At 39.8% G+C, this 13889-nt stretch overlaps 1 protein-coding gene across 3 annotated transcripts in view; it reads left to right on the top strand.

Moving 5' to 3' along the window:
• LOC139726694 (carbohydrate sulfotransferase 11-like) overlaps positions 1–13889 on the top strand; it is a 74017-nt gene that overhangs the window by 43415 nt on the left and 16713 nt on the right. The window contains exon 1 of one of the 3 annotated variants that reach the window (XM_071637680.1): positions 11584–11803. The exons of the other annotated variants lie outside the window; for them this stretch is intronic. The gene's annotated coding sequence lies outside the window, so the exon portion shown is untranslated. Of the gene's footprint in view, positions 1–11583; positions 11804–13889 lie in introns of those variants that run through there. 3 annotated transcript variants of the gene reach the window in all.

Genomic DNA, 13889 nt, shown 5'->3' with positions numbered 1-13889 from the left:
ATACGTGTAATGTAAAGCCGTGAAACAAACCGCTCTATGCAGCTGACACGTTAAAAAGTGAGGATTGAAGAGGTGCTTGGATTGCTCCAGAGACAAACCACCAGTGTAACAGAATGGTGCACTCATATAGTTGAATGTAGGTGGGTGATGTAAAAGAATAGCAAAAATATTTTATCTTACAACAGTTGTAATACCAGAGACATTGAGATTACACTGAATTAGTATACGTCACTTTGGAATGTTTTGTTATCTTTGACGTGCTTGTGATTGAAATAACTGAGTTAAGAGCAATGTTTCAAATCGAATACGAGCTAATGTAGTTTCGTTATTTATTTATCTATTTTATGATTTTGTTGGACAAAGCATGCATTTTCCGATTTCCCATATACACAAGTAATCAACTTGTAGTGATAATCATTTATCATGCACAGCATTCTACATTTGTATTACTATAATCTCCCGATATCATCATAGTGTCACGAGCTGTTCATACCTTCAATAATTAGATGCGGTGCATGGTTTGCTGCCATTGTCACTTCAAGTCAGTTCCTCGTGGTAGTCGTCCACACCACAGAATAAAATTTGCATCGATATAGAGGACTAAATACGTTGTTATGGCAACGAGAATCTTACCATTCCTCGTCTACCACTTCCTCCCCCGAATCTCAATTTTGGTTGATTGATTGCTTTTCGCCTCGCATCGATTTCTAGCGCGAATCAAAATGGCTTGATACCAATTGCAGTGACGAGAGAGAGCACAACGTGACATTGTAAACAAATTTGTCTGCGCATGTGCGTGACTATCATGATTACTGGTTACCAACAGGGTGTGAAAGAGGCAAGCGGGCTAAGCAACTGTTGAACAGAGTTAATGAAGATAATAATATATGCAATACAGTGAAGAAAAAAAAAAAAGGTTAATGTAATTCACTGTCAGCTTCATAATTAGATGAATATTCACGATCTTTTTAGCTCTTCTGAGCGGAATAGCTCACTTCGTACGTAAAATTCTTCACACTTTCGTTAACTATTAAACTGGTGGTTGTAATTCGACCCAACTTTGCAGAATAGGGAAAGGGGCCGTAATTTGTACTAATGATGGTGGTGTGCCCCTATAGAGCGGGTCCAAAAACCCCAAAACTAGGAGCAGGTTGCCAATGGAGCCTATAATCTATACAGCTATTTTTGAAATGTTTTCCCTCAGATGGAGTGCAATGTAAGGCAAAGCGCGCTGCTGATGCAGGTGAGCGCTAGCTCCGCGGATCTGTTGTTGTAGGTGGCGTCTTTCTAATTGAACGAAATTGTCGAAGCCGCCAAGTCTTTCCAATGTTGTGGGAGGATCCGCAAACTTCCCTTCAGAGCACTGAGAGAAGATATAAGGTCAATAGCACAATCAGGGTATGCAATTGTGTAACAGGGCAAAAATGAAAAAACTTGGTGAAAATGCTTTTTTTGTTGTTTGTTGTAGCTGAGTGTTCAAATTTTCATTTCATGTAAAGAAAGAGTCAAAATTTTGCATTAAACTGCGCATAAATTAGCATTTAAATTAGGGGTGTCGAATTACATTGAAATGACTAATATATTGGAAAAATTCATTAAAAAACAGGAGAATTTTTTTTCATCTGATATTGCTGTTAGATATTCCTGATAAATATCCCTTTCATTCACCACCAGCACATAGCCATGACATATCACAAAATATGAATGAATTTCATATTTTCACTTCTCGAAATGGATGATCAATTTTGTGGGCATTATTTTGAATTCAAATAAAACCACTTTTACATATTTTATCATATTTCACTTTTGCCAAAGAGTGAAGAGGCGAAACTTTCAGGAATAGGTAACAGACATATAGTGGCCATTATTACAAATTTTTATGAAATTAGGGCTGGTACTTTGAAAGATATGATATTTTTCATCAAAAAATTATCTGTACAGTTTGACCTTGAATGTGCGCACAGTGTTTGGATCAATTCTCATATTTGTAAACACAGATAGAAGAATGAATGTGAGATTTATGATGACTTGAGTTGATATCCAAGCTGTGACACTCAAACAATGACATATTAAGCCAAAATACTATGTTTTTGCTTATGATATCTTTAGAAATTCAACAAGCATTGAAATATGAACACTGAACACTTATCATATGACCTTCATGCAGTATAACATGGGCGTGTATCGCACTTTTTTATGCTCAGCAATTTGTAAAAATATAAAGAAATAAGTTCCTATTGCTCAAATTTGCTAAAATTTTCACACAATAGATTTCCACATATGTACAATTCATGGTTGAAAAAACAAGGATATTCAATAAGGGGAAAAGATTCTTTAAAGTAGTCAAATTAGGATATACCTCTCTGAAAATACTGAAAAACGGCTGCACTTATTTTACTCAGCATTTGAAAATGGCTCAAAACTCAAAACTGGCTGAACATTTATTGGCAAACAGCGCACCATATTGTAGCGTGTCTTCAGTACTTTCAGGAAAAGCAGAAAAATAAGCTGTTTCTCCATGTATAGCTGTACAGCATGGGTTAAAAGGTTACAATGTCACAAAAATAAGCCAGCATTACACTCCTACCAGGATGGGACTTCAGACCTTATAACTTTCTCCAGCTGAAAGAACCACTGTTTTTTTATTGCATGCAAGCAATGCCAGGAAAAAATCCATTAATTTGATACCAAACACATAGGGGTAGACTTAAAATATGGACCTCAAATCTTGATTTTACATAAGTTGTAAAACGCTTTTTTTGACGCATTACGTGGGTTTTGGGGGACTTTTTGGTAATTAATCTTTAATAATTAACAGTAAATGAGAAGAAATTAGCTATTGTCTTACCACATGTGATTACTGATGTCTTAGCATGCTGCATGTGAATTTTTAAGTCAGTTGGTGCATTCTTTTAGAAGTTACAATTTTTTAAAGTGAGAAAGTCATGATTGCATACCCTGATTGTGCTTATCACCATAACAGCATCACTTTTACATGTTGTGATGCATTAATAGCCCACCAGTAGTACCTCCCAGAATGGTCCTCACACCGCCCTGATGTTTTGACGCGTGAATGTTGACAGTCCTGAATTAGATCAGGTAAGTGAGACTGATTATTAGATGTTGTCACACATAGATGTGTTTGCCTCAATACAACCGAAATGCCAGCATGCACGACAGGAAATGAATGATCTCTATCATTTCGTCTCGTGTCCTTCCCATCGTAAGGTGAAGCGTCAGTCTCCGTGTATTGACGAGAGCGTACTCGTTACGACTTTAATTAGACACTAACGTTCCACAGAATGTTTCTTGCCTTTGCCCTGTTGGAAAGCAGTACCCACCGGAAGTCAAACCGCAGCGTATATCGTTTTGAATAATGGAATGATTTTTTTTCGTGTGACGACTCCAGCAAAGACAGTGATATGAAGACATTGTTGTACATAGTAAGAAAATATAGACGGTGTATATTGCCAAACCTGGAACCGATGTTTGATATACGCGCGCACACACGCACACATTCAGACACACACACTGGGCCGAATGCATAAACGCTAGCAATTGCTTGTGCTAGCCTTTTACTCGAATCCGTATGCATAAAAACAAGCAATTGCTTGCGAGCAGAAGCTTTTGCTGGCAAGAACAAGCAATTGCTTGCTGCCCGCAAGCAATTGCTTAGAGACCAAGCGTTTGCTTAAAAATGTATGCATAAAACATACCTTTTGCTTGTTCTTGCTGGTAATTGTTTACGATTTTCCAAGCTCTGTAAAATGAACTTGAGCTTTTGCTTAACTTGGACGTTCCCTTTTAAGTATCATTTTCAAATTCATACAAGAAAGACCACACTTGTGGAGGAGTGTTATAAATCTACAAGAAATTACTCTTTAGCGGTGTTAGAAACTTTTTCATTTCAACAACGGGAATGTCCAGTGGTCAGCACGCAAAATGTGATGAAAAACAGGTATACCATGTCTGACTTCGGGGGAGATCAAGGAGACCTCTCTCCACGTGAGATCTGGTAGATCCGGGCTACTAGTATCTCTATAAGCAGTGATGGGAATCAGCCAGTACGTGTGTGTGTATAGATGTGTGTGTGTGTGCGTCTGTGTGTGCATTTATGAGTGCCATTTCATAGCTCTATTGCTATGTCAGGAAATGTTTCCCACACACACACCCTTTCAAATACATGCTGTCACACTCGCCTTTGTTCTTGTGTTCGCACAGGCGTGACGTTCCTTTTGTTAAAAACGCAAGCAATTGCTTGTGCGGGACAAGCAAAAGGTATGGGCACAAGCGAAAGGTTATGCATATGGATTCAAGCAATTGAGCTAGACCTTTTGCTAGAAGAGCTTGTGCTTTTGCTTAAAGCAATTGCTTACAAGCAATTGCTTGTTTTATGCATTCGGCCCACTCACTCTGCACAATGTACAGAGCGTGACACTAGGAAGTAATATCGCATACACCTCTAGTAAAATCATATTCAACATGTTCAAGGGGAATTACGGACCAATTAAAACGTTAGTTGGAATTGGGAAATGATATAGTAATTTTACAATCGCAACAGTGAAAGTATGATCGAGATGGGGTGAAAATTAGAGCAGTTATGAAATTGTGAAATTTCGCTGTTTTGCATCATTCATATCAACTGTTTGAGAACTAGTCTGCATAAAGAAGTAGTCATTCTTTAAAATTTCATAAATTCCTTACTTTTAATCCGATTCTGATCAAAGTTTCACTGTTATGTGCTCGTAAATTTTACTCTTTCTTTTCAGGCTAACGCTTAGCTGGTCCCCCTGTAAACACTGACTCTTGTTAGAAAAGAGAGGGCGGAGAGGGGCAACAACAGAGAGCGAAGAAGCTGATGTAATAGTTGTTTTGCCTCGCTGTAAGAATCTGATGTAGTATAGTTGTTTTGCTTCGGTGTTTGACCGCGAAAGCAGGGGGAAAATGTCAGAGCGCATTATGGTTTTGCGAAGCAAAACAGACTCAACTGGGCAAAAGAACAAACACAATGGATGACCACAGAATAGAAGCATTGGAAATGGTGTTGTACAGAATGAAATGAGGTCGGTTCGTGGTGGGCCCGGCGGAGGAAGATGAAGGCAGGGGAAGGCCTTAAATGTTTCTACTAATGTTGTGTCATGACCACCGATTGTATCGTCCACATGTCTAGAAAAGTCACGTTAACTTAAGTGTTTCTGGAGGATCCTACATTTTAAGTGATAGTGATTTTATGCCTCCGTCACAATGTGTCGCCGGAGGCATTGTTTTCGTGTTGTCCGCCCATCCTTCCGTCAACAGCGTAACTTAAAGGACTGATTGAGGCCCACAAATGAAATTAAATTGTATGCATGAGTGGAAGAAGCTGAGCCTATTAACTTTTGGGCGCACATGCGCAAGGTCAAAGGTCAAGGACAAATTCTTACATTTTCACAACACTATTGATTTCCCTCATATCCATGCAATGCCTGAAGATACATGTATTTTCTTGAAAATGTGTAAACGTATATTATAGATAAAGATTCTCTGCATGGGGAAAGTTTGGGGTCATGGGGGTTACTTTTGCCATTGTCGAGACGTACTCTATACCTAGAGCCATGCGCTGTGGCGAAGGCAAACCAATTGCCATTATATCAGGGGCCCGTTTCATAAAACTTGTTATCAGTGACAACTGCCACATTTCTATGACAAATTTTCTCTCAGCCAATCAGATGCAAGGATTTCAGTAGCTTGTCACATCCATGACAACTTGTCACTGATGACAAGTTTTATGAAACGGGCCCCTGGTCTTTTGTTTTGTGTTTTGTGGGGTCTTTTCGTAGTTGTTGTTTTTGGGGAGGGGACTCTATCGCATCATCTCGGGAAGATCAGTTCAGTATACACAGGGGCGTCACCAGCTTTTTTTCGAGGGGGGTGCGTTTTGACCCTAATGTAACGAGATTTTTTTTTTTTTTTTTTTTTTTGGGGGGGGGGGGGGACAGACATTTGGAATATAGTAAGCTCTCAGTCCCTATATAGACTTTTACTGTTATTGAGGGAAACCAAGCTGGGAAAAGGCATCGGCGTAGCTAGGATTTCATCTTTTACAGTAAAAAAACTACCATTTGGAGCTATATATTTTTTTGCTTTGGAAATAGAGGGGGGGGGGGGGGGGGAGGGCGCACCGGGCGCAACTGCCGGCAATTACTGGCAGCAACATCAAGAGAAAGGCATAACAATTAAATGCGAGCGAGCGGAGCGCGCGAGCTTGAAAATTGTGACATTTTACAGTCCCAAAACTGCCGTTTGTAGCTATATTTTTGCAGTAAGGGGGGGGGGGGGGCGCACCGGGTGGAACTGCCGGCAATTACTGGCAGCAACTTCAGGAGAATGGCATTACGACTAAATGCCAGCGAGCGAGCTTGAAAATTTTGAAGTGACCAAGTATGGGAAGGATGTCCAAAATCTATGTATATAGTCAACACTGTATAGAATACACTTGTACTAGTAGATAATTATGTATAAAATCAGTGCTGCCAGAACCAGGGGTGCGAATTGCTTTTGCCCACGATTTTGTTGTTGTTGTTGTTGTTGTTTTTGTCCCCGATGCAAAAAAAAAATAAAAAAATAGCTAAAAGATAATAATCATTTAGTGTCCGGCGTTGAGGTCGCTCGCAGACTGAAGGTTTTTTTTTTTTTTTTTTTTTTTTTTTTTTTTTTTTTTTTTTAAGGGTCTGAAGGGGGGTGCGTTCGCACCCAACGCACCCCCCCCCCCCCCCCCCCCCTGGTGACGCCCATGAATACATCCACTCCATCAAGTTAACGTTAGTTAATGAAATAATATTTGAGGCAATGATGTTATTGCCTCATAAATATAACATGAGTTTGAAGGGAAAAATCGATACGTTAATTTAGAAATTATAGCATCACTGCTGTTGGTTACAATTCCATATCATTCGAAGGGTAAAAGTAAATCGACTTAGTTTCACCCTAACAGGAAATTTAGGAAAGATTTGTGTGCTGGTCATTGGAACATTTTTGTTTACGATGGCATCACCACTTATATAATTTGCATATCATGTGACTTTGACCAATTTATTGTGCTGTTCAATAAAAAATGGTGAAGCTTCAAAAATCCCAAAACTTACTTCATTTTGGTATCCGATTTTAATAGAAATCCTACCATTGCATTTACTTAAAGGACAAGTTCACCTTCATAGATATGTGGGTTGAGTGAATGCAGCAATATTAGTAGAGCACATCATTGAGAGTTTGAGGAAAATCGGACAATCCGTTCAAAAGTTATGAATTTTTGAAGTTTCTGCTCACTCAAGGCTGGATGAGAAGACTACTATAGCTTGTGATGTCACATGAGTACAATGATATAAAGAAAGAATAAAGAAAATTCAACATATTCTCACTTTTCTCGCATAACAAAAGAACACTTGACTTCTCTCTTTCAGAAGGCAGTGGGAATAATATTACCCTTAACATATGTCAGTAACAAGTCGAAGAAATGTGCACTTAACTCAAAAAGTAAAGTTTTGTGAAATTCTCTTTTTATTTTCTTTATATGGTTGTACGCATATGACATCATACACTATAGTAGTCTTCTCATCCAACAGTGACTACGCAGATACTTTAAAAATTCATACCTTTTGAACGGATTGTCCGATTTTCCCCAAACTTTCAACGATGTGTTCTACTAATATTGCTGCATTCACTCAATCCACATGTATATGAAGGTGGACTTGTCCTTTAATATTATAGGCCCTACCTGATACACTGAAGTCAGCACTGAGTGAATTCCACTGTAGGAAATGTTGACCTTCTCACTCGTCATGCCGTCAGCTTCATGGCTTCAACGAGCCACATGCATGATCGCTGTTTGACGTGGTGAAACAGTATCATTCCACGGTTTCGTCATGCATTATTATGCATCTGTGGTGGAAATCATTCAAGGCAGAGTGTCTTGAATAAGCTAATAACGATACAGCGTCATCTTTGACGGGTAAATCGTGTTTCTAATAGTAAGTGCTTGTGACGCCAGTCAACACTAACCTTGTGGGTGTTACTGTTGACATGGATGACGATCGTCTATACGTGAGATGTTCTTCATTACTTCTCGTCAGAGTATGCTTGCAGTGATTGTAATGTATGCATTGATGTGCGTCATTATGATATTGTTCTGAATACAAACACAAATCGAAGTCACTTGAAGAAAAAGCACACGAATGCTCACAAGCTTCGATGTCAAGAGAGCAAAATGTATTTGTAAAAAAAAAAAAGTGTATTTATATCTATTTTTTCTCTCTCGGCGCGTAAGGGCAGCGAACTGTGCGCGTGCGAGGAGGGGTAAGAGGAGGAGGCATTAGAAGAGGAGGAGGAGGAGGAGGAAGGGGAATTTGAGATTGTCGCCAGCCATACTCGACCCCGTGCTCGTGCGTGAAAATCGAAATGATCGCAATTCACCCAGAACGGCGGACTAATGGCCGGGCGAGGATGCTTGAATGAGGCGAGCGGCTGCCATTGAACCATGGCTAAAAGACACACTTCCTGTTTATTCGTCATCTTGAATACTTCACTTACGAGCCCACTCATCCATCTTCTCCCGCTTCACGTTCTTCTCTCTCCCTCTCTCCCCGTCTGTCTCTCCCTCTCTTTAACAATTCTTTCGAGGAAATTGTTAACTTAAGGTTGGCTGCCGTTTTACCGATTCTACAACGTCTCTACAGCGTCTTTTAATGTTTGGCGTAATCTTCTTATATACCCCGTTAGGGAAAGGATGGTTCATGACATGATTTTCTCCGAAAGCTTCCATAATCTTTGTCGGAAAGTTTCAGATAAACGAGAAAAATAGGGGAGGGCAGGGGGGGGGGGGGGAGGGGGAGGGAGGGGAGATTGAGAGAGAATAGCTGTTTATACTCTGCCTCTGTATATACTCTGCCTAGATAGTTTTCATAGTCACCGAGACTCGCGTAAATCAAACTTGGAAGAAACGTTTTTTTTTCTTCATGTCACACACAGTAAGGCATCACATCTTAGAATGCAATATATTCTACTCCATGTTCATGTTGATATTAACGCACAGAGTAAACTCAAGCAAGACTGGCAAAACATTTATCAAACTTGAATGGAAGATGAAAAAGTTTTTTTTTTCACTTTTTAAGTTTGACGTGTTTTCACGGCGATTGGTAACTATACCAAGTAAACAGCTAGAGGTACTAATATGACCATGGAGTAGTGTTTCAGTTTGAAATGAAACAACCACATTCAGAATCTCTGTACACGATTGTTATACATCAGTTTACATCTTGTACGTGTTTTGTTTTGGCAGGGCATGAGACGGGCAGTCGATAGCGCTCATTTCTTCACAAACACTCACGGTTCTATTTTTTTTTTTTTTTTTACTTTTAAGCACAAGAAAAGAACATTTCTTTGTATTCCGCTTCACTGTTAATTCGTTTACTTTCATCGACACGATCTAGGCGCCTTTTCCCGTCCACCCACTCGAAATCACCCTGGCGCCGACATCAAATGGGAATACTGTCACTAGTGGAGATGTTTTTCGTATGTCGCGAAAGTTGAACCACAGTACCACATAAATCGCGGATACTGATGAAGAAGGTGCGTGACTCTCATGCTAACAAAGTATTTGCACATGACACACTTAGTGGTGACATGAGCAAAAGATAGAGTTTTATGGATGTTGTGGTTGTGTGTTTGCATGACTTGTGTGGATGAGGAAGAGAGAAAAGAAAGACACAATTATGAGCACGCACTGGATGAGAAGAAACGGCAACAGGACTGAGGGAGGTATAATATGAGAAAGTGAGAGAGGAGCGAAAATTTATATCTTAGAAAAATCTTGAATGAGACATCAATAGCATGATCACATTGAAGAAAGAGACATAGAAACAGAAAGAGAGAAAGGGAGAGATGGAGTGTGTGTGTGTGCGTGTGTGTGTGTGTGTGCGTGTGTGTGTGCGTGTGCGTGTGTGTGTGTGTGTGTGTGTGTGTGCGCATGTGCGTGTGTGTGTGTGTGTGTGTGTGTGTGTGTGTGTGTGTGTGTGTGTGTGTTAGATAGAAAGGAAGGTGGAGAGAGGAGGGAAGGGGAGACCCGTCCTCAATTGCTCTTGACATCAAATGCCGTACTAGTTAGAGTCTGTGATGATGTAAAGAACCCGAAAAGAGCACTCGCTACACTTGGGAGCACGGATTGTCTTACATCGAACGCGCGTCGTAAATTTATAGTGGAAACAAACGGCGCTCATCCATGTGTTCGAGATGGTCTTGGCAAAGTATCGAGTGTGTTTACCCTTTTGGTTGTATAACTGGGGCTCGCATATCGAGCCTTGCACTTCCTTGAAGCGCAAGGCCATGTATACTGTCGTCACTGGCTGAGAGACATCTTGGTTGCTTATTCCGCACGGTGCCGGAGGGTAAAAGTATTGACGTGAACGTGTGAGTATCTCGATGGGGCGAAGAAAGTGATGATATCCTTCCGTTTCAGCGCACGCTATTTTGAGAAATCATTTCGTCATATTATTGTCAGTAACTTAACGAAAACACCATCTTCGTCATCTTCTCTTAGTAGCATTACCATCCTATCATCTATAACATCATGAAACACCGTCTTTATACAATTTTCAGATATCGCTAATAGAATTCACGCCGTAAATTGTTTATTCGAGGGCAGTTTGTTTGATGATTAACATGTGAAATTTGTGAGATGAATGTTTGCCGGACTATGTAGATTTCCTCGCCAGTATAACTCCTGAACCTGGGAACAAACTATGGCGTGACACGTTTGTAAAGTGTTTAAATAAGAATTTTGTTATCGTCTGTCTGTCTGTCCTGTTGTGTATATCAGTACATTAGAATACAAATTATATACATACTGTATATTATTATATGATACATTAGGTTAAATGTATAGTATAAATGTTTGCGTGTTCGTTTGTGTGTGTTATGGTGTTTGTGTGTGTGAGTGCAAAATACCTGTGAGGATATGGGTCGTAATGATCTGTTTTTATCTGTCTCAAACGCACTTGCCGTTTAGCATGGTCATTTAGTCTGGATTATAAATGGCGTTATTATTTCCGGCATACCCTGATTAGTTTTGACCATACATTGTAAAAACGAATTTGTTTTACAAGGGTGCCCTCCTCATAACACTGATTTCAAATGTACTCGCCGTGTCATGTTACATGGCCATTAATCTAGGATTGCAATTTGTCATTAATTATTTCCGGCATATCCTATTTAGTTTTGACCATTAAAACGAATTTTGTCTTATAAGGGCGCCCTCTTTTCGACACCAATTTCAGAGTATGTAGTACCAACAGAAATCCCATTTGATGTATATGTATATAATTATGTGATAAATATGTTCGACTAAAAAAAAAAAAATCAGTCTTGTGAAATACTATTTGCAACAAACAGCACTGATTTACTTGTGATTTACCTTAAGGACAATTTGATCACTTCACACAAAATTTCAAAATCAGAATTTCTGCTTTTCCTCACTATGAAACCTTTAAAATTGTCTGGTATTCTGATACAGAATGGTTTCTTCTCTTTGTGTATACTTTCTCTCGCGTTGAAGGAAATCACGTGGGTTGCTACAACTGGATAAGAATTTAGTTTCCACAGACGAGATCATGCTATCATGCTTTTGTAGGACAACCAGTATACCCACGATGGTTGATAATTACGTCGCTGTTTATCCGAATCCAGTTATAATGATGTCTACGTCATTGCCGTGGATGCCAAGTCCGTTATGCTCAAGGTCAATGAGGCACTCGAGACTCAATGATGGTGATTGGTAAATACCCTCCCTCCCTCTCCTCCCGCCGCTCGTCCTCCTTGAATCTCGCTCACCTGTACCTTTGGACCAGTGAAAACTAACTTCGGGGATTTATCGCACATTCATTTTTTTTTAACGCCTTTTAGTCCTTCCGCTCCCTTTACTGGCGTTGATGGCCCCGCGCCCTGACACTTTCTGTTTTTGAGCAGACGGCGCGTGTTCATCCCTGATGGAAGGAAAATGTTAACTTGTACTGTACCGCGTGCGATGGTCTCGGTGAGAGAGAAAGAGAAAGGGAGAGCAAAGAGAAGAGAACGGAATAGAAGAGTGGTGACGCGAGAGGAAAGAGGGGGGGGGGGGTGGGAGAGAGAAATCCTTGTTCCGTTTATCAAGCCTGAACAGAGGCCCAGTGCTCATGTTTCTTTCATGGGAAGCGAATGCCTTGATTTTAAAATTCAGCGCCTGCCTGATTCCTCGACGACCGCCAAACAAACATACATGCGCAACCCCCCCCCCCCCGAAAAAAAAACCACACACACAGACATTTACACGAAATCAATGAAACTGAAAAACAGTTAACACAAAAAACCAACCAACCAACCAACCAACCAAACAAACAAACAAACAAACCCTGCGTGTGGTAACTGTTGAAACTAAAAGAAATCCTCCATGTAAAGTCTCCTCGCGTGAATATATCGGGGAAAAAAATCCGTCCAGTATTGTGGGCCGTGGGGTTCAAAGGTCGAGGGGTAATCAAACGAAACTTGGTTAAAGGAACGTATATAACTACTCAACACATTACTTTTTTGAGGGTTGTGCCTTCAAAATTTCAAATATGTCATTTCAGTTTCTTGCCAATCATGTGAAACTGTCGTCTCACATTTTCAAGATTTACTGTATATTATAATCGGATACATACTGGAAGAATAATGCCTAATAGTAAATGCATGCCACTCACCATTGCGACATTTAAGGTAAATCAAGCATTTTTGAAGGGGAATCAAATCGTAAAGTTTGTGTCACGGGACAGTAATGTTATTTAGAGGGAGGTGTTATGGTTGCTTAAATTGCCCGTCAAAGTTTATTATAATCTATACATGTACCTTTGTGTATGCACAAACCTATATCTGAAAGTTGTGTCGCGATGTTGATAATTTCTATAGCACCAACACTCTCCTTGCATTGTTATCACCAGACTCACTGTTGTTCCCCAGACGTAAAAATTCAAACAAATTCTCATGCCACATTTCGACTGAAACTTTCACTGTTCACCTAAACCTTGCTATTGTATCTGAGCAAACTTGAGCAGGGAGTGAACCTTCCCTTTAAGGAGACAACCAGAATATTTTCACATGAAAATAAAAACGGGGTGGATGGAAATGTCTGAACTGTTATAAATCTTACCAATAGATCCTTAATTTGTAGTTTATAGTGTAAGCACCGTTCTGATATACGTAATGCGGTCTCGAATTGAAGTTAAAAATGAAATGAAAATACCTGAGTCAAAATAATAAAGCACAATACACCTGACAAAATCTACTGTGAGTGTGTATCTGCAGGATGAGTGAAAACAGTACAGTAAGGACAATGCAGCATTAGGATGTATACGCCTATCTTAGTAATATCCATGGAAGATCCCAGTGGATAGGATAGGAAAGAATCATAGGACTTGCCAAAGAGAGTTATGATCTTCAAAGATAACGTTATGTACAACTTCATTGCAGCATGCAGCTTTCCACCCAGTATCGTAGGCCTATAACCCGCAGTAACTTGCTGGAAAGAAATTTGAGTAGTTACATGAAAACTCTGTAGAGGCTATAAACTCAAAAGAGTGCTTTCAGTCTTGTAATTCTTCTAGAAATTAGATATGGCAAGTGAAGATTGCGTGTATGTAGCGCCAAACGAGTGCTTTTAGCTTGACTCGTCTTCATAAACGTAAATTGTCTCGTTGTCATATCAAGTTAATGTCGCACAACAAAAGCGTATAGTATAATATTTCACTTTCTTTCGTCTATATACCAGCAGACCGAATGGATTGAGCAAACATAGACGACATGGAATCTGAGCAATGTCATTGTTTCAGTCACAGAAATCCCTGAGGAAG

Source organism: Diadema antillarum, unplaced genomic scaffold (genome assembly GCF_040938485.1).
Source record: "Diadema antillarum isolate AM-2024a unplaced genomic scaffold, OU_Dant_1.0 seq00000097_RagTag, whole genome shotgun sequence".
Lineage (NCBI taxonomy): Eukaryota > Metazoa > Echinodermata > Echinoidea > Diadematoida > Diadematidae > Diadema > Diadema antillarum.
Note: the sequence above shows the minus strand (reverse complement) of the source record. Positions and strands in the feature narration are given on the sequence as shown.